The sequence below is a fragment of the Dermacentor albipictus genome, chromosome 6 (assembly GCF_038994185.2).
Source record: "Dermacentor albipictus isolate Rhodes 1998 colony chromosome 6, USDA_Dalb.pri_finalv2, whole genome shotgun sequence".
Lineage (NCBI taxonomy): Eukaryota > Metazoa > Arthropoda > Arachnida > Ixodida > Ixodidae > Dermacentor > Dermacentor albipictus.
This window is the reverse complement of record NC_091826.1, coordinates 94,094,817-94,116,338: the sequence shown is the minus strand read 5'-3', so window position 1 is coordinate 94,116,338 and position 21,522 is coordinate 94,094,817.

The following is a 21,522-nucleotide window of genomic DNA, read 5'->3' as shown; positions in this document are numbered from 1 at the left end:
CCACTAGGTGCAAATTTCACTCTCGTTGGCATGGCGACGCCAAGCCCAACCTCCGCGACGCCTTCCACGACCACCGCAACCCGCGGATGCACGGCCTACCGAAGCTTTGCAGGAGCAGCTCTGTCACCCAGTTTCTTCAGCTTGAGACTCACTTCTACGTCAACAACGCGAGTGACCAACGCTTGCATTATATCCCCGCAAGTCACTAGGTTCCAGATGATCTCCTTCCGGAGCTCTGACTTCTACCAGGCCCCAGAATCTACGAGAACCTGTGGCAGGTCGTCAAGGCGGGACGAAGTCCTCAACGCGCAAGACAATGCGCCCGGGGTCTAGACTTGGTGTGTGTGCACTCTTTCAGTTTCTACTGCAGACATCCCGACGAAGGACTGGACTTCCTTACCCGTACTTCTTAACGGTCGCTTCGAATTGCCACTTGTGTACGTAGGCCCGCAGTCTCTCTTCTTTCTATACGCGCGTCTTTTGAACATGTCTCAATCGCGCTTTGCACTAGGGGGGGGCCCTGTAACGGCGCGACTATCGGCTCTAGAGCCGGTGAAAAAGAAGACGGCTCACGTGCATGGAAGGCGAGAAATATAACACGCTAGCGCGCTCAAAGTGAGTGGTCACAGCATCGGCCACTCCCGAGATCGTGCGGCACCATGGATGGTCGGCCTAAATAAACCGTGGCCATGGCGGCTGCCTCTACGCGCCTCCTCCCTCAGTATCGCCTGCTTTCGTTACATGGTAGGGCCTAGTAACATCGAGGATAAAACGTCTTACCCAAGAAAGAACAAAAGGATGAACTCTCCATCAATAGTCGGGGGGTGTTCATTTTATTCCTTGTTTCTGAGATGGACGCAGAACCGCTAACGTGAATGGATCGAACAGAGTCCTTAGTGACGTGTTATTTTTATGACTAAGGGCATTATTAAATTTGCCAAGTTTCATTTTCCTAGGCAAGTGAGCATGTACTCTCGCACATCACTATAACTTTGTCTACTTTCTTTTTTGTTTTGTCACGTAACATTGTTATTACTTGTTGATTCCCTTTCGCTATAGTTTCCAGTCATTTGACAACCGCCCAAGGCCTGCAAACGAGCCGTAAGCGGTACTCATTGAAGCGTAAGCGGAACTGCCCCGCTGTTGTTCGGTCAATCTTGTGGCATTGAAAGCATCTGATTGCACTTAATTCATGATACACTCTCTTAAAACTTATTCATTTGTACACAAAACGAATAACATTTTCGATGTCCATGAAAGAAAATGACGTAAGCATGGAACCCTGCACACAGCCGCGCGATGTTATTAAGATTTTCTTAGTTTTCTTAGCACGTTCTGCTTCCATAACATCATGTCACACCATTTGACACTGCTCATCCGTCACTTACACCTTGTACAGCTAATGCCGCATTTCGCGACGTTGCTGCTAGACCACCATATTAATTCATCACAGCCACTACTTGATTGCTTATCGATGGCATAAAACGCATTCAGAAACGTGCTAAGCAACTTGGACAAAACAAAAATGAAGTGTCTGTAGGCAACATTGGGTGCCACCTAGCGCGCAAGGCACGCTAGCCACAAGCTCACAGTTGATGGTAGCGCAGAGATGGCAGCCTAACGCCCAATGATGCTGCGACGGCGCAACAATTGCAGAACAAGTCCTCTGTGGGATAAACACACTTTACCCGCACGTGTGCAAGTGATGCATGACGCCGAATTCTGTAGGAGTCATCCATATTTCTGACGGCTTGCCTGGTGCCGACTCCACGCGCTTGATCTCGTGGCGAATAGTGTAGTGGAATGTATTACATTCCATGGTGCAGATTTGACGATTCAGAAGGTTTTGAAAACGCGAGCAGAAGATGTAGGCCGATCGTGTCGAGGCAGCCTTCGCGTAGCGAGCTCGCGCGCGGGTGGCAGCGGATTCCTCCGGGTGACGTCACCCATCAGAGGACGCCACTCAAATTTCCAGCACTTAATACCTATACGTTGACATAATTCCTAAAATACAAAATTTTACGTTAGGAGAAAGTCTAATCCATACCATGCACTCATTCGGTCAAGATGAGTATAAATGTGAACCTAAGCATTTGCGAAAAAGATCAACCTCAAAGCTCTGCCTCACAAAGCATCCAACTTCACTCAAGCTCGAACTCTCGAATGAGGTTGAGGTAAACATCGCTGACATCAGTCACATAATTTATGCCAGTAGACAAGCTCACATCAATCTCATTTCACTTTGCGAAGGGATCGAATAGAGCTTAAGGTAAGCCTGATTATGTGAGAACTTGGTGAGGTCGCCCATCTTTGGTGGCGAAGAAGCTAACCCCAACAGTTTCAAAAATCCTAAGCGGTATAGTGAAGAATGCTGCAGCTTAAAAGTGAAAAAAAATATTTTATCACTTTGAAATATTTAGCAATGACGTACGCCTGTACGTGCACCTTTGGATCAAACACGATCATCTCACTCTTGCGCACAACTCTTTTTCGTGCCCTATTTGCTAAGGATTGTCTCCCTTCAACTACGCGTCTATTCACTTTTACATTATTCATGTGAGTAGCCGATACCGTCGAACTCGGGGCCCTCACTTCCTATGTCATCTAAATACCGAAAGGGAAAAGAACGAAATATGTAACGTATTGTTTAAATTGTGTTTTCTGGACGTAATTTTCTTCCCATGGCAACGCCCTTTTCCTGAAATTTCCCTTTCACTGCCGAACCATTCTATTATGCAACTTACTATTACTGAATGTAGGTCTGTACAGAAATTTAACTATAAAGTGGTCAAGTTACAGTTTGAAATAATTACTTCACTCCTCACAGTGACATGCGTACTTATTTATTCTTTTCTCGGGGACACCATTTCACCCGCTAAGAAATCGCTCAGCGCAAGACGCGCCTGCATGAGTAGAATTATTTTAATGTTGCCCTTGATTCTATATGTTGTGTATAGTTTGGCTGAACCCTGTATAATCAGAATGTATGCGCGACATGAATTCTTTAGTACTTTCCGGAAGGCACGCGGGCACCAGCGATTGCTGTGGAACCATCGCAAACTTCTTAATGTTCTTAATCTTAATCACAAACTTCTTAAACTTCTTCTGCAAACTTCTTAATCTCATCCGCGCACCTAACTTTCTGCCGACCCTTGCTACGCTTCCCTTCTCTTGGAATCGATTCCGTAACTCTTAATGACCATCTGTTATCTTTCCTCCTCATTACGTGTCCTGCCCATGCCCATTTCTTTTTCTTGATTTCATCTAAGACATCAGTAACTCGCGTTTGTTCCCTCACCCAATCTGCTCTTTTCTTATCCGTTAACGTTACACCTATCATTCTTCTTTCCATAGCTCGTTGCATCGTCCTCAATTTAAGCAGAACCCTTTTCGTAAACCCCCAGGTTTCTGCCCCGTACGTGGGTACAGATAAGGCACAGCCGTTATACACTTTTCTCTTGAGAGATAATGGCGACCTGCTGTTCATGATCTGAGAATGCCTGCCAAACGCACCCCAGCCCATTCTTATTCTTCTGACTATTTCCGTCTCATGATCCGGATCCGCGGTCTCTACCTGCCCTAAGCAGATGTATTCCTTTACCACTTCCAGTGCCTCGCTACCTGTTGTAAATTGCTGTTCTCTTCAGATACTGTTAAACATTGCTTTAGTTTTCTGCAGAATAATTTTTAGACCCGCCCTTGTGCTTTGCCTCTCCAGGTCAGCGAGCATGCATTGCAATTGGTCCCCTGAGTTACTAAGCAAGACAATATCATCAGCGAATCGCAAGTCACAAAGGTATTCTCCATTACCTCTTATCCCCAATTGTTCCCAATCCAGGTCTCTGAGTACCTCCTGTAAACACGCTGTTATTAGCATTGGAGAGATCGTATCTCCCTGCCTGACGCCTTTGTTCACTGGGATTTTGTTACTGTCTTTATGGAGGACTACGGGGACTGTGGAGCCGCTATAGATATATTTCAGTATTTTTACATACGTCTCGTCTACACCCTGATTCCGTAATGCCTCCATGACTGCTGAGGTTTCGACTGAATCAAACACTTTCTCGTAATCAATGAAAGCTATATGTAAGGGTTGGTTATATTCCGCACATTTCTCTATCACTTGATTGATAGTGTGAATATGGTCTATTGTTGAGTAGACTTTACGGAATCCTGCCTGGTTTACGGGGGTTACTGCGCTATAAGCAAACGGTCAACAGAAGTGCAAGTGTACAGGACTGCGCTCCTCCTGTTAAGTTGTACTTCTCTTGTCCCTGTATTTATAGCGCGGTAATCCCCCTATTACAAGAGTTCCTTCTAACTCAATTTTTGTATAGTGGCATTTCACACGATTAGATCTTCTAGGTGAGGACGCGGCCCCGAAGGACCTAGCCAGCAGGCCGAAGCTCTTGTTGCAAAACCCAGTGCCACTGGGACCCAGTACGCCGGATTATGGGCCCAGTGCAGCGCGCTGGGGAGGCGCTGGGAAGGCGCGGCGTACTGGGAGGCACTGCCTATTCGTGCGAAACACAGCTCTAGTGCGTTAAATATGCGGTGCCTGGACACCGTATACATTTTTTTTGAATACAGAAAGCAAGAAGGAGCGCTTTGGTGCAATAAAAAAAAGAAAACAAAACGTATGAAATAAAACCGCTCCGATAATGATTCGAGCATCCGACCTACAGATCCCAAGCCCGTCACTTTACCACTACACCACGCCATCAAACGGAAATGCGCGGATAATTCGCTATTGCAAAGCCGAAAAGCAGTTTGTTTCGCAAAGCTATGTCTCCTACAGACATGGTTGATGCGCTATCGCCCAGCAACTAAAACCCACGCCTGTACCAGAAAGAAAAAGTTGCTGTCCGTATTCAGTAGTATGCTTGCAAGTGCCACACTATCGATTTTCACTTGTGATTGCTATTTTTATTACCCGCGCCGAGATCGCTCGCCATCGAAGCTTAGGCCTAGCGTATCCGCCGAGTCCGTCCTCTGGGCGTGTCTAGGCGCAGGAATCAAGAAATCTAACAAGGATAAATCACTCCATATTTCATCTTTGGCATCGATGTTCTAAAATAAACATTTTTTTCATGTCTACAGTGCCAGCACAAGAATCGATGACCGCAGATGTGACGCGTCATAAACACAGGTATGTGTGCTATCGCCGAAGGCTCCCAGCACTAGCCGGCGCTTCTCTGACGAAGATCAATGACTAGACAGGCGTGTTGATTGAAAGGCATCACTGAACTATGGAAATGGTGCATATCCTTTGCGTGAAGAACAAGAAATGGCTATCGAAATCGGCAGTCACAGGCCGTACACCACCCCGGGTCGGCGGTTCATTTGGGACTTTTTTCAAAGTTAAAATAGCGATCGCAAGTGAAAATCGAGGGTGTGGCACTTCCAAGCATACTGCTGAATACGGACAGCAACTTTTTCTTTCTGGTACAGGCGTGAGTTTTAGTTGCTGGGCGATAGCGCATCAACCATGTCTGTACGAGACATAGCTCTGCGAAAGAAACTGCTTTTCGGCTTTGACATATGGCAAATTATCCGCGCATTTCCGTCTGATGAGCGCATTGTTCAGGCCCCAGCACATGAATATTTCATTGAAAGTGTGTTATATATACGTGAATTTTTCTGTGCACAGAGTGATCCTCCTGATTGGCGAAGTGCTTTGTACAAAGTGACTAGCCTACATCGTTCTTATCACACCACACTGATCCGGCGTTGACTAGTTGTTTTTTATGGCCATGTAATACTCACATTGTATTTTCTTTTGCCAAGCCGGTAATAAAAAAAGAAAAAAATGGGGTGGCGTAGTGGTGAAGTGACGGGCTTTGGATCTGTAGGTCGGACGTTCGAATCCTTGTCAGAGCAGTTCTATTTCTTACTTTCTTTTTCGTTTTTTTATTGCACTAAAGCACTCTTTTTTGCTTTCTGTATTCAAAAAAATATACACGGTGTTAAGGCACCGCATATTTACCACGCTAGAACTGTTTTTCGCACGAGTAGCCAGTGCCTCCCAGTACGCCGATCCTTCCGAGCGCCCCAGCGTCAAGCGCGCTGAACTAGGCCCATAATCCGGCGCACTGGGTCCCAGTGGCACTGGGTTTTGCAATAGGGATGGCAGCGCCCAGCCACGCATCGTTCGTTCCTAATCCTCTTCTTTTTCTACGGCGAAATGCGATGTCGGTGATTACTGCGGCAGTTCGCACACGGCTCCGACGGTGTAGGAAGGGCCGCCATGCCTGTAACTGCAGGCTCATTTATATGGCGGCTGTAATAACAGCTGTGCTGCCTTGGGACCGCGAAACCTTACTATTTTGTCTAATTTCGCTCCCATACGGTACACTAATGTTTCTTGGTTGCTTGTTTTGTTTGTTTGTTTGTTTGTTTGTTTGTTTGTTTGTTTGTTTGTTTGTTTTTTGCTGAAATGCTTGTGGTGTTAATGGGACATCGAGTGCAAATAGCGCACTTCCTTGCTACCCAATGGACGCTCGCTCGCCGGTGGTGCCGGAAACGCTAGAATTTTCGCTGGAACAATAAACTCTCCGCAATGTTTCTCGCCAACTTTACGGTGAAAGAAATCCAACATAAGCCGCTGTTACAGTTTATAAGATACAGTTTGAGGATGGTGAGCGACATGTAGGTATTTCGTGAGCGAGATTTGAGAACGGGATGGTTGGTATTTTGGTGCTATTCGTTGTGGCCATCTTTGTGCTATATTACGGAGAGTGAACTACAGTGTGTCGTTATTATATGAATGTGCGTTCACTTCCGCCGATTGTATGTGCCATGCGCGTAAGGTAAGATTGCTGTGTCCGGGCACCGTCTTCACACAGATGTGCACATCGCAACGAACCGAGATACACGGCGCTTTCAAAACTGGAGGCGAAATCATCGGGCACTACCAGATTGCAGGCCACTATGCATCTTCTGGGTGAGTAATGCTCCGCTCGAGAATAAGAGACGCTTCCTTCACTCTGTTGCTGCAAAGGTGCTTGCAAATCACAAAAATAAAAAAGGAGAAAGATGTTCCTTGGTAAATACCAACGCAGCAGTGCATAAACACTGGTAAGAATACCGTGCAGTTTGCAAAGGTGAGATGGAAAATGGGCGGAACACGGGAAGGACCTTGCTCGCGCACATTTGAGCACTCGAGCCACTGCTTTACCATGCGACCCTCGTTTTGATATTACGGGCCTGAATATCTGATTTTATTGCTTGTACTTTGTTCTAGCCACCATACTTTACTCTCAATCTTCTGTCATCGTTATAGTGCGGTCGCTTATAGAACATATGTCGATGAGTTCGCGTCGAACGCGTGACCTATTGTTGCGATCATCATATACGTGGTGCACCTGAAGTTTTGCATAAAACACGCTCTCAACAGTGTAGAAGAGGTCTGCGCATTGGGTTTTCAGTATTGCAACGCAACAATTATTACTTTTTTAGCCAAAGCCGAGCTTCCTTTTACCTGTATGTGGAACTGTCAGTTGGGCGATTTAATAAGGGTTAATTTCTTTGAAACGGTGCCACAGAAAGACGCGAACGCGGACTGCAACTAAGAAAACAAGCGCCGACTCTCACGTTCAATCGCAGCAGCGAGGATAATATATACCCAGACGTGGTTAAACCAACAATGAAAGGTTGGCCATTCGAACGCAAAATTTCTTTTTGATGTGACGCAATAGATTGAAAAACTGATAGGTGACTATTTTTAATTATGCATGTGACATGTCTCGATAATATCCCCAGTCGCCTGGTTATGATACCTGTTAACAAAACGAGCCTGGCTTAACTCAGGTTGCGCAACCACACTCCTCCTTGTGCAACGGAATGTGCGACTGACCATCACGACGTGTAGAGGATTCACGCTGCCGCAATCGCATATTGACACAACGCCTGGTCTGTCCTTCATAGCCAGAACCAAACGAAAGAAGAAAGCTGTGCACCACTCCTGTGGCACACTGGTGTGTGCTTCGCGCCACAGCTTGCCGTACTTTGAGCTTTCTTTTTTTGCCTCTGACAGGCGCGCAAATTCTACATTGCGTGTTTGGCATAGAAAACAGAGCTACTACACCGTAGTCAGCCGCTACGGTCCAACCAGACACGTAAGTATAGACAGATACATCTTGTATGCGTAAGTCAACTGGTCTTAATTCATAAAGAAGTACAGCTGCTGTCCAGATGAGTTGTGTCATTCAGAGCATGGCTATGAAAGCTGGGAGAGTCGGCTGTTTCAAGTCACCTAGCGCGTTGTCGCCGAATGTCTTGCCACATCTCATACGCTACATGTAGCAGGCTTATCCATACTTGTATAATCCCTTACAGCAGCATCCCAGCACTTGACCTTTTAGCACAGTATGGAAGCTGCAGTCATGGAAAGGGTGAAAGTTACTTCCACGTAGGAATAAACTACGCAATAATTTAATGCGATTAGCATGCTTAGCCTAGTCAGCGCACTTTAGTTAGCGCTTTCATAGTAACCCAGAAAAATATTAAATGTGTCTGACGGTTCATTCCGAGCCCGGTTTCCTCAAGGCGACAGCTCAGCGTTGTTGTCGCTCTTGTTTTCATGCTTGTATCGCACTTGCGCAGATTATACAGCAAAGGGTGGGGGGGGGGGGGGGAGGGGGCTACACACGAACGCAAACATCAGTAATCACAGAATGTGGTTATTGGTCTAAATGTGGTGGAACACTGCGATGCTAAGCAATACTGCGGACAGGGACGCGAAGAACTAGCACACTAGATACACCTGAAGCCTGGACTGGGAACTGTGTTCTACCATGTCACATAACCAACTGGCCCGCTGAAACAGATTACCTATCGAAACACTGATGTGGTACCCATTACAACGCGGATGCAGGCCTAGGTATGCCACATATCCTCACCAGCTTCGATCCTGTAGAACAGCGCTTTGAGACGCTTGGCACGCGAGTCGCGTTGCGTGGCAGCAATTTACCGATAAATTGGTAACACGCACTCTTCCAGTTGGCTATGAACTTTTACGCTTCAATAAGAACCGAATGTAACCGTACCGCAGGCCTTTCAATGTCACTTATGCAGAACTCCGCTCTTCCACAGCGCCAGAGGGACAAAATCAGCCTTCTTTGATAGGCCACATTCAGTGAAGCTTTCTCTGTGCCGACCGAGGCTGCGTAAGGCCACCCTATCCAGAATGCACCAGCTGCACGTTGCTCCCGCTGTGACGCTAATCAGGAGCATATTAAATTTTTTTAGAATATTATCCTTGCATTCGGGGTATGTCATCTATCAGAGCCTTATGAGCTACCGCCAAGCAAGACGAAGGGACCTTTCATTTATCAATAGGTATAATGAAGCCGAAACAGCCAAAATCTTGTAATTACTACTAAAGATTGTGAAAAAAGGTTAATAAAGCAATACGGTGTGTTGGTGTGCATTTATAGAATGATTATCGCAATAACCTCCACAGTCATCATGAGGCGGGTTATGTTAGAAATTTTTCTGTGAAATGACGTCAAGTTTTATAAAGGCAACATATAAGTGAAACCGCAAAAGTTTTTGGAAACGTGAAATATAAGGAAAAATAAGTAATATATTAAGATTGCCATAAGTTTTCTTTCTCTAACGTGACGCATTATTTGCCCCATTCTTGGCACGTTGTGGTAGGAAGGTTCCTGCCTCATTTCGCTTTAATTGAAAGAAAATAATGTGTAACTGACGCAGTAGTCAAGAGCTCTGATGACGAGCACAAAAGACCGGCTCTCTAAGCATTTTGGAACGATATTTTCTGACAACACACCATTATTAACATAATAAAAACGCGACGAACGACTTTTTTTCTTTTTTTAACACATAATATTCGCAGTTCATTCATGTTTAGAGATCTCACGTACAATTGACGCCTTCCAAAGCGGACGACGAACGACTTTTTTTCTTTTTTCAACACATAATATTCGCAGTTTATTCATGTTTAGAGATCTCAGGTAAAATTTACGCCTTCCAAAGCGAGTTATCTCTTTGAAGTACACGGCGAGTGTGTCCTGTACTACTTTCTTGTCTTTTTCCTCGTGACGAGTCTTTTCCTCGTGCTTATAGGCATCGTGCTACACTGCACCATCTCCGGGATCGGCCCACATTCCCCAGTACTTTCCTCGTCACAGCTTACGCTACGTAGAAACTGTGCCGCTTTCTAACCACTCAAGTTATCGCCAAATTTAATCATGTTTTAAGTTTCTTCGCCGGAGTCCATTTGTCAAATCGCTGTCGTTGTTTCAGCATGTGCCCCATCACATAGCCATAGGTACGCGCACGATATTATAACACACAGTCGATGACGGCGTCACAGTATATGTTTCCCTCGCTTGTGCCCTTTTCTACTCTCCATGTAGAAACCAACAACCACGATGTCGTAAACTCGCTTCGAAGGGTTGCCGTAGGAATTGTGCCGTTGACGCTATGTGATCGTCTTCGACGTAGTCGTCGAATCGCCACTGTCATTACTCGCACACGCACGCTCGCGACAAGAACACACAACTACTGAATATGCGCAAACCCCTTGGTTCATCTAGTATTGCTTTGCGGAACTCCAGCAACACTGGATAGTCAGGTGTTAGCAAAGCATTGGGCCGTGTTAAGCCCAATGCTTTGCTTAACACGGCTCCCCACAGTGCGTGAGATCTGCGCCAGTCCTTTGTTTTGATTTCATATTATTGTTCTTGTTTATCGTTTGGGTTCTTTATGTAAATCAAATTTTACAGTGCAACCAGTTTCACTTTCACAATCAACGTGGTAGTTTTGACAAAGGGTTTACGTGCACTAAAGTGGGAACGGAATGCGTTTTTAGTCAGCTGTCTTTCTCGTACAATAGTGAATATTGAAGAAGCAAGAGAACAAGGCCCAAGGCAGGAACGCATGCTCCGTCGGCAAAGGCTGCGGCATTACGAAAGCGTCAAACGCAGAAGAAAACAGAAAACTTCGTGAGCACCACCGACCGAAGAAGTGGGTCCCACGCAAACATGCGCCTTATCTTAACAGCGCGAAACCTGCACTGACCCTCTACAGCGGGTGTTATCCCTACAGCAATTCGCGATATATTCGTTAATGCCTACGGCAGCTCGCACCCGGACCGCTTCATTGTGCTTCCCGTCGTTAGCCATAAATAAATTAGTGTACAGATGGACATTCGTAAGTGCCCCAGAAATAAAACACGAAAGAACTGCGCCCATTGGGTCTCCTTGCGAAGGGCGAATGGCGGGACTTGGGAAAACCTCTTCGAGGTTCGCAACATCGACATCTAACTGCGCAGGCGCGTCTTGTCGAAGACCGCCGTGACCTCCGGCCACCTTTTCGTTTCTCCAGCAGTGGGACGTCGTTATCGACCGCTTTCCGTTGTTTCGACGGTGCCTGCCCAGCTCTTGCGATGGAAAGCCACCCCGCGGCCGAAATAATTAATCTCATCGCTGTCACCTGGCAGGCGGGGCGCAGTGTGAGTGGCTGCTCTCGCGTTGACGCATGTCGCGCGGCTGTCGGAGCGTGTCCACTGCACGCGTAGACCTTGATGTACGGCGTTTTGCCGTCACTGCAACACGATATATCCCCTGACCACCTGGTTGCATTAGATGTATAGCGTTATCCCGATCCAAATACGCTGTGCTGAAGGGGCCTCGACAATATACCATGGCGTTATCTGGCGGAATCTTTGTGTGATGTAGAAAGGGGCATCACGGGGCTACCGGTCGCGAAGTATTTGGCATCTCCAGCGGCTCAGTCCCGATTGATTCCAAGTGTTTGCACGTTTTAGTCGTTGTATGGGCGACATCTCGGGTGCAAAACAACCTAGCGCGCACATTCTAGTTTGTTGGCCACGGCAGCAGATTTATTTTTTATTATTATTGGGCGAGCAGCTTGATGCTTTCATATTGGTTATTCAGTTCACATGAGCTTTCATAAAAGTATACCTATATGCACTTTTGCTGCAATACGACTAGGTTTCACAGTGTTCACCGTAGGGAGTGCGGCTGGCTCCTTTCGCCCCAATTATTGCGACACGATGATTTGTCACCGCTTTTATTATAATGCGAGGAACTTCGGCCGCTCATAATTTTGTTGGCTCAATCTGCGATTCTGCCGTGTGCGGGCATTCATGTCACATGCAATTCTGCCATATCATATCAAGCGAGCACGCTACAAGTCCTGTACGCATCGCTTGTTCGACTGTTCCGATCATTACATCACTTCGTTTTGAGGAAACTTATCAGCCAAGCATCTTCCTGCCGCTTCATTTTGGGGGGAGTGTGAAAACACATACCGGGCTTGGTCGAGTGCGTCCGGCACTGCGGCAGCATGCAGTAAGCCATACTGTGAGAGTGGGCAACCGAATTGCTGCCTTGGGAGTGAAATGCGTTATTTGCACCAAGGTAAATATACCTGGTAGCGAAGCTTCCATAGGAGCCCATACGTTCAAAACATGGCGGTCCATCGCCGATTCATGGGGCTTAGCGCCATCTGTATGTGGTGGGAACACTTCCGGCGGAAGAAAAAATAATGTGACGCCGTGTCCGTTAAAAGCAGAAGTGACGTCATTTTGTTTTCGAAGGCGCGAAATTTGTTTTGTTGTTCTTCCTTTGGAGCTATATATTCAAATGTCCCGCCATTCGACTTGATGGGCGTTTCGAGCTTTCAGCGTGGAAAGCGATGCAGGAAAAGGCCAGCCGTACGGTTGTCGAAATCGCATCCCTGCACAGAACATACTTTCTTTGGAGGCCGACGAAAGCTTTAGGTGTAGAGTGCTGATCCTATTGTCGGATGCCAAGCCCGTCGGCCAGCGCAGTCGCACGAAAACAACTACACAATTATCTGGTGGTCGAAACTCACTACTTTTGACTGAACAGATTAAGAAGCAACGAAACTACCCGCGTCACCAAATTCAGACAAACTTCGACAAGCAAGAAAGCACAAATTGTGAGGGGGGCGTATTTCAACAGGTGATACGAGTGCGCCTTTCTGCCCATTTCCTAGACGTGCATTGCACTGCGAGTGATAGTGGCGTCAACGCCTCCTGTAGCGGTGGGCGCTGAAAAGAAATGCATTTATTAATAATAATAAAATTAAACGTATTTTCTTAACTCATCACGAATATATAAAATTGACTAGGAATTTTATTTTCGTTGAATGAATCTAACTGTGTCTCGTTTGAATTAAAAAACGCGTCTTTCTTTCCCAATGTTTGTTCCCTCCAAACATAGTCGCGCTTCAATCGCTGCTCCCATAACCCCCCATGCTGATGTCGGTGACGATCTGTACTGAATCGCTTTTCGCCCGAAGCTTCGCGACCTATTTGAATCGACCTTGTCTGCACCCTGCAATCATGGTTTCGCTCACCCAGCCAGCGAGCTGGGTGACTGCCCGCACACCTCTGCCGCGTTGGCTGCGGCAAAGGTGTGAACAGGAGTCACGTGATGTCACTGTATACCTCCTAGCGATACCAGCGCTGGTCTTTCCAGTGATAGCCATCTAGGTCAATAGCTAACAGAAAGAAAGCTTTTCAGAGTAAGTGAAACCTTTCAGCGCTGGGGAAACCAATGTTATGTTGTTATCAGCCACCTGAAGAAGCCGCCAGTACTTTATGCGATTAAAATCCTTTGAGGACTTGATGCAGTTTTGGGTGTGGTGTCCGCTTTTAACCTATTTCACGCCAACTGAGGTCTCTGGGTATTTGCCACAAAGTATGTGCCACTGGTTTTGTGATAAACAGACATTTTACGTATAACTTGGGCCATTGCGTATATGCTATGGTTTGCGAATGGTGCGCGAAAATTCAAAACTTTCTAATGACAAATCGAATATTGTGCTATCCGATTCGGTTCTCGAATCGTACAGTTATTAGGTCCTCGAATCGACCATTTGAACATACGAATATTTATCGAATACTTTACGTCGTCGACTGTACACAATCAAACATAAAATTGATGCGATAAATGGGATATTTTTCATCCCATCCACGGTGGACATAGCGTATTAGAGCAGGCAGCATCGCTCAGTCAGCCAGATTTCTTCATCTAAACGGCACCCCTTGCATAAACTGTTGCCTAGACACTACATCCGGCGGCGGTATTTGTAGATTTTGCACCTGTGTTTTCTAATCAGACTAAATCAGAATTACGCTTCATTGAAACATACTTCATGCAATAGGGGCCCAATAGGGGCCCCTTCAGCCAATAGGGGCCCAATCTGCTGTAACCCTTTAAACTATACAAAAGTGTGTTGTTTTTGTTTTGTTTTGTTTTTTCACTTTGGCGTAAGCGCACCAGAAACGAATGTATGGACGAGGACTCACGATGATATTCCCAAATATTGTTTCCCTCCCAAGCTTACATGTACAGGCTATATACAGTAATGCATGACCATGTAAACTTCTAAGAGTCCTTACTTAAATCAATCTGTTTAGTAGTTCCTAATTTTCCCTTTGTGCTTTTAATAAAGGAGGCTTTATGATGTGAACTTTTTTTGCTGCGAATATCAGGTTGTTGAAATTGATAGCAGTGGCGAAAAGCTTGAATAATTTTTACAAAAGCCATTAGAAAAATATTGAACATTTGATTCGATTTTAATCACTTCTGGCACTATTAGATTATAGTACTCGAGTCGGTCACAAGAATGCTATTCGCGCACCCTTATTATGTGGATTTAAGGCAGAAAGCTGTTCTAGTTGGTGGTTATTCGTATAAGGGGACATGGTACTAGCGCGTAAAAAAGGACACGGACAGGAACATGAAAAAGACACACCGAACGCTAGTACTGATTTCCTTTGACATGCTTGTTTGCCGAAGCTGTGTGCCTGGAAGAGATCAGTTGAAAAGAGGAACACTGGATGTGGGGAAGTTAAGTGCCTTGGTGGGTGTTTTCTGCCCCAAAGTATTGAGCATGTATTGAGTCAGGGACCTAAGTTCTGCACTGAGCCAAGAAAGACGGCACCTGGACTTGCTGCGATGGTCAAAAAGATTGCCAGCTCTGCAGATGAACAGGAGAAAAGTCGGTGTTCATCGTAAGGTGTGGATTGTCTCCTGCGGGGTAATTTCTGTTCTGGGAAGTCCAGGCTCAATGTGAAAGCAAGTGTTGACTATTTAATTTCTAATGATCTTACTTTACTTGTGTCCGACAAGGAGGGCGGGTTTGTAGTGATGCCGAAACAATTGTTCCAAGAGAAGGCACGTGAGGCTATATCAAAGAATTTTGTGCAAACGCATTCAACCGCGACAAAGTTCAAGCTGCACGCAATTTCCATTAGTGAAAAGTTAAATCTGGCTAATCTTCAGAAAAAGGTAGAAGGGGCCGATAGAAATGCCTTGACTGTATTCTTCTCGGCCAAACCCACAAACCGGAGGTTCCCCTACGTTCGATAGTCACTGAGGCAGGTTCTTGGCAGGGTATTCTTTCCTAATTCCTCCAAAAATGTTTGAACCATCTTCCAATTGATGACCCGCTCCAAGTGTGTAATTCAAAGGCTATCATTGTTTCTCTCATAAAGGGAGATCATTGGAAGCTAACTTTGCTTTTTCGATTGACATTGCAGACATGTTTTATTCCATTCCTCAAAGTGATAATCTAGCGTCAGTTAAGGACAGTACTGAATTCTCAGGAAATGTGGGCTTTCAAAACGATGCGGGTATTTCTATGGAAAATTTTTTAACGCTTTTAGAGTTTATCTTTCTGCTACTTTTGTAAATCTTGAGCGCGGTAGATTCATCCAGCGCGAGGAAGTGTGCATAGGCTCATGCATCACCCCCGTGTTGAGTGAATTGTTTTTAGCCAGTTTGGACAGACGCATGCAAGTGTGCCTTGAAGGCAACCAAATTTTAACAATTTTTAGGTACGTAGATGGCTTTCTGGTTGTCCCGCACATTGGTCAAGGTGTTGGGAACGAGGTGATAGTCCAAAGGACGTCAGCTGTTTCTAAGTCATGCGCTCAACGTGTGACCTTCACCCATGAGCTTAACAACGAGGGTAGCCTACAGTTCTTGGATGTTCGTTTTTTCTTCAGCGACTCGCGCGTTTGTGATAAGTACCAGCCAAGCTCGAAAAAAAGTATACCTAATTCTGATTCGGCCCACTCCAAATTAGTAAAGAGAGGAATCGCCAAGACATGCTTACGCGCTTCCCTGGACAAGTCCTGCTAACACAAGGTACATGAAAGTCTATATTTACAGGCAGTTCGCCTGACAAAGACAGGGTTTGCTAGGGAACTTGTGGCGCCCGTGGCTGAAGGCCTCACAAAAGTGGTTAAAGCTGGTGATCTGGCGTTGACGATTGAGCGACAAGCTCATGAGCGGGCTAGATGTGTGTCACTGCCCTATATTCACCAGCAGACACACCGCCTTAAGAAGGCGGCGGAGAAAGGCAATGTCCGAGTTGCACTCACGGCACCGCATAAACTCGGGAAACCTTGCAACGTTGTCAATGGCGCCACTTGCAGGAAACCACCTCGCCCAATTAAACATGAAATGCCTTATGTGGAGTGCAGGACAAATATGGTCTACAGAATTCCGCTGTCATGCGGAAGTTCCTACATCGGCCAAACTGGCCGGTGTATCAACGTTCGACTAATGAAGCACAAGCTGCTTGTCGAGGCACCATAGGGATCTGGGCACTTGGCCGCACATTGCAAGCGCTGTGAGAATGATTGCATGCCGCTCTTTGATAGGACTCAAGTGATTACCTCTAACACAGATCAGAGACAGCGTGTTAAATACTCGAGGCCTTCCTTATTCATCGGCAAAAACAGGCTTGCGTCAGCAAACCTAACGTACCTTTGACGGCAAAGGAAATAAAATTCTTGCGCAATAAGGTGCCATTGCGCATGTGCTTTAGGGATTGATCAGGTAGAACGTGTCTTTTTTTCGCATATGTATTTCTGTCCTCCAGACAATAAAGCCAGTTGATACTAGCGTTCGGTGTGTTTTTTTTTCAGGTTCCTGTCCGTGTTCTTTTTTACGCGCTAGTATGATGTCCCCTTATACCTATTATGTGGAACTGGCCATGAATGTGCCACTTGGTCCCTGTCTATGTGCTACTGTTTATGTGCTAATCTCTCATGCCAGCTTTTGTCCCAGACATGTACCATTGGACATGTGCCATCTTTCAATGAAAAAAAAAAAAGAATTCGGCGCAAGCGAGGAGCCTGGCAACAGCATGTTCTTCGTCGAGCTTTTTAATAAAGACACTGAACTTCTGCATACCACAAGTCTCTCACTCGCTCTCTCTGTCTCGTTACTTCAAATTGTTACAACACAATCAACAATAAAATAATATAAGTAAGATACTTGTATAAAACATAACATCACCAATGACGCACCTTTCGTCAGAAACATTTCTTGTCGCATTTATGTCACCAATTATATATTCAACCAATCTAAGTAAATTCCAGTAATTGCCACTCATTATGGAATTGTCTGTAATAGTGCATTCCTATTCGAAAAAAATACGGAAGAACTCATCTCACGACGACTATTAGGGGTAATGCGATTATCATTCCAGCAATGTAGTGATACACCGAATTCGTGGAGTCGCGTTTAACACCTGTAGTGTAGCCGCCGCGCTTGCTCGGTCGCTATGGTGTTGGGCTGCTGAGCACGAGGTCGCGGGATCGAATCCCGGCCATGGCGGCCGCATTTCGATGGGTGCGAAATGCGAAAACAACCGTGTACTTAGATTTAGGTTAACGAACCCCAGGTGGTAGAAATTTCCGGAGTCCCCCACTACACCGGGCCTCATAATCAGAAAGTGGTTTTGGCACGTAAAAACCCATAATTTATTTTTTTACCACCTGTAGTGATCATTCTGACACTTCCCCTGTTTCGGCTTTATGGCTCCGACACCGTCCCACTTAGCTGCAGCGCTTGGTCGCCATGGTCGGCCATGAACACGTCGCCATGACGACGACTATATGACGTCGACGCAGAGCCGATGATGGAAAGGCGAACAAAGGCGCCGATCAGCAACAGAGGCAGTATAACGAAGATGGCATGACCACAATGAGGTGTCCACTGTTAAATGATGATGATAGGGACAATGCGTGACGATGGCATCGGCGCAGTGTGACGACAGTTAGTATGGGATGACAATGACTGTGCGGCTACAATGGGGGTACCACGACGGTATGAAGACAACCGGATGACGAAGCTGGAATTGCAACGATGGCGTGACAACGGAGGCATAACCACGATTGAATGACGCCGGAATGATGACAAGAATGGTGAGCAAAAGGAATGACGTCGATAGATCAACGAAGGTGGTATGACGACAAGGCACGATGACAATGGGATGATGGTATTTAACTTATATGACTATGGTAAAGCCACCGCGTAACCACGACACAATGACGATAAAGGAACGACCATGATGACTTCACGATGGTGCTGTGACAACGTCTGTATAAGGACGACACACTGACGCCGATGGCGTGGCAAAGGTATGAGGACGACAGGATGACGACGATTTTTTGGCAACAATGGCATTAATGATGACCGATGCCTAATGGCATTAATAATTCCACGTACCGAAACCACAATCTGAACATTAGACACGCCGTAGGTGTAGACTCCGGAATAATTTCGACCACATGGGTTTCCTTACTGTGCCTCTGAATAGCTGCGCGTCTATATTCTTTATGTACCTTCTCGCGTTCGTTTTCCCTGTTATGCGCTACCACTTGCCAGTTTCAAGATTAACAACCAACGAGCCCACATCGCCATCCTAAATCAAAGTACAGGAGCGTTTTCGCATTCCACCTACACGTGCTTGCTGCCGTCGAGGACGAGATCAAGCCCGCTACCTCAATATCAACAGCGCTATGCCATTACCCCTAAGTTACTACGGCGTATGACTCGCATTGGAAACAGTTAAATCTAGATGATTTCGCCAGCTCATAAGCTCTTATTTCGCAGCATAGTGTAGCACAACGTCAAACGAATTGAGGTTGTTTTTATTGGTTTTCTATTATTTTCTTGGTTAGTACGATGTTTTGCTAAACAACCGAGTTCGTGCTTTTGCTTCCTTATTCTTCTGTTTCTTATCCTTATGGGCTTAGGGGTAGAATGACTACTTTCCCTTATCTTTGTCTTTGTTTGATCCACGGACGGTATCTCTCTGCCATTAGTGGTAACAATGGGTGCAAGCGCTATGCTTTTCTGTGTGTATGTGCGTGTGTGTGCATGTGCGTGTGTGTGCGTGTGTGGGTGTGTGCGTGCGTGTGCGTGTGTGTGTGCGTGTGTGTGTGTGTGTGTGTGTGTGTGTGTGTTTGTGTGTGTGTGTGTGTGTGTGTGTGTGTGTGTGTGTGTGCGTGTGTGTGTCGAATGCTGCAATCTTCTTAATATTGTGCTACACGTGTGATTACGTATGTTTCTATTTACTTCTCAGATTGATCTTCCCTTTACGCAATGCCTTGTACGAGGCCTGTTGGGAATAATTAAACAAGCAAATAAACAAGCAAATAAATTCGCGACATGAATTTCTCAGTACTTTTTTTTCTGTTGAAATATTAAAGACACCAACGCTTGACGGAGAAAGGTTGCTGTAAGCTAGGACTGTTTCAAATGGTTCTGCTGTAGGACAGCTGCTGACACACCCATGTACAGCAAAATAAATGCGCAATGCGTGCAATTGCACGGCCTCGGTGAAATTTAAGAATGTCGTGGAGATCTAAATCGAACAGTAGATTCACACCTGTCCTTCCAGTGTGACATGCCTATCGTTTCCACGTACTGCTTAATGACTTCTCAAGCTTCTGCACTCCATGCTTCAGTCTACAGAACATGGTATTAAGCCGCGTATTAAGCATATAGATATTTGAAGCGGTCTGCGCTGGACGCATGAAAGAAGACGAAGGAAGGTGCTAGGGGAGAAGTGAGGGGGAAGAAGTTGGAATAAAATGGCGGACGACACCCGTCTCACTTAGATGATGTCATTTCTGTTGCCGTTCTAGTTAGGAACGCTACATTTTGGCGCAGCCGACAGTTTTCGAAGACCAGCGATGCGGGTGACGTTTTTCGTCGACCAGGCGTCATCAGAGTCTGTTGTGTTCACCCGATACCAAGTGCACGGTGAGCCAGCGACGGACCTTCCTCTTGAAGTTAGTTCTACCGCGCTGATCAACGTGGTACTGCAACAAGCTGCAATCAGCCGCCAAGCCCTCGTGCAAACAGGATCGGTGACAGTGAATCTACAACTGCAGACACTGAGCGAACTCGTTCTGGAACCCATACGACGTGGCACCCTCAAAGAGGAAACGCCTGCCGGGAAGGTGAGCCTAGACTTGAGTGTTATGGAACTGCAAAGGAACATTATACAACAGATCGAAATAATGAGAACTTTCGTCCAAGCGCTTAGTCGAGAGCAGTCAGCACGAAGTATTGTTGAACCAGATGTTTTTGAAGGAAAATCGCAAAATGCACACTACTGGCTGTGTTTTTTCGAGTACGCCTGTGACAAGAATCTGTGGCACTCCGACGACACAAAGATTTTGCATATGCGCCGCTATTTGGGCGGTATAGCCAGAAAATGGTATGACGTGCAACTCATGGATTATGGAACAACATGTTGGGAACTGTGGAAAAGCAACTTTTTAGGGGCTTTCGAAGGCAACGCAGTAGAAAGATGGGATGCGGCACTGCGGTTCAGTTATACAGATGGCTCTCTGCTTGAGTACTGTCTTGAGAAGCGTCGCCTGTTGTATTCTGCAGAACCGAAGCTGTCGTCTTCTGCTGTTGTAGCTTTGATAACGCAAGGGTTGTGTATCGAGCTCCGTTGTCATGTCCAGCTCAAAGGTCCAAGAACGTTTGATGACCTTCTGAACTTTCTACAGACCTCAGTGCCAAGAATTACATCGAGAAGACAGCCAGATGGTAGAACAGAGCAACTTGATTCCAATCTAGAGTCGTTGCCGTCAACTGAATGTGAACACAGCTTCATAAACAAATCTCTGGGAAGCGTAAATCATGACTGTGAGGATGGTGAAGAACCAATTACCGCAGTTCACGGCAACCTACTTCCACATAATCTGTCTACCGTGCATCACAAGCCCCAGAAAAAGAGCTTCAGTGAGACAGTATATTTGGTGTCGTCAAGCTTATTGTACGCCCCCATTAAGGTAGATGGCATTGAAGTGAAGGCTCTCGTTGACAGTGGAGCTTCGGTATCTATTATCAACAAGACTCGAGTGGATGCCAGTCGTCTGCACGCTGGTAGAACATTGCGTGTCCAAGCCTACGATGGGTCAGTGACCATGCATAGCGAATGGGTAACCCTGGCTATTGAATTTCAAGGAAATGCTATTACCAGTGACGTATTGGCCATTCCCAATGTCACCTACGATTTTCTTTTGTCCCGTCCAGACATGAAAAAACTTAAGATGAACCTCTATTGGGATGACAAGGTAATGGCCGAAGACACGGATAAGAACAGAAGACCCTGGTGAAGAACCTAGTGTATCAAGGCTAATTTTTCACCACGAAGACATCAAGACTAAGTACCCAG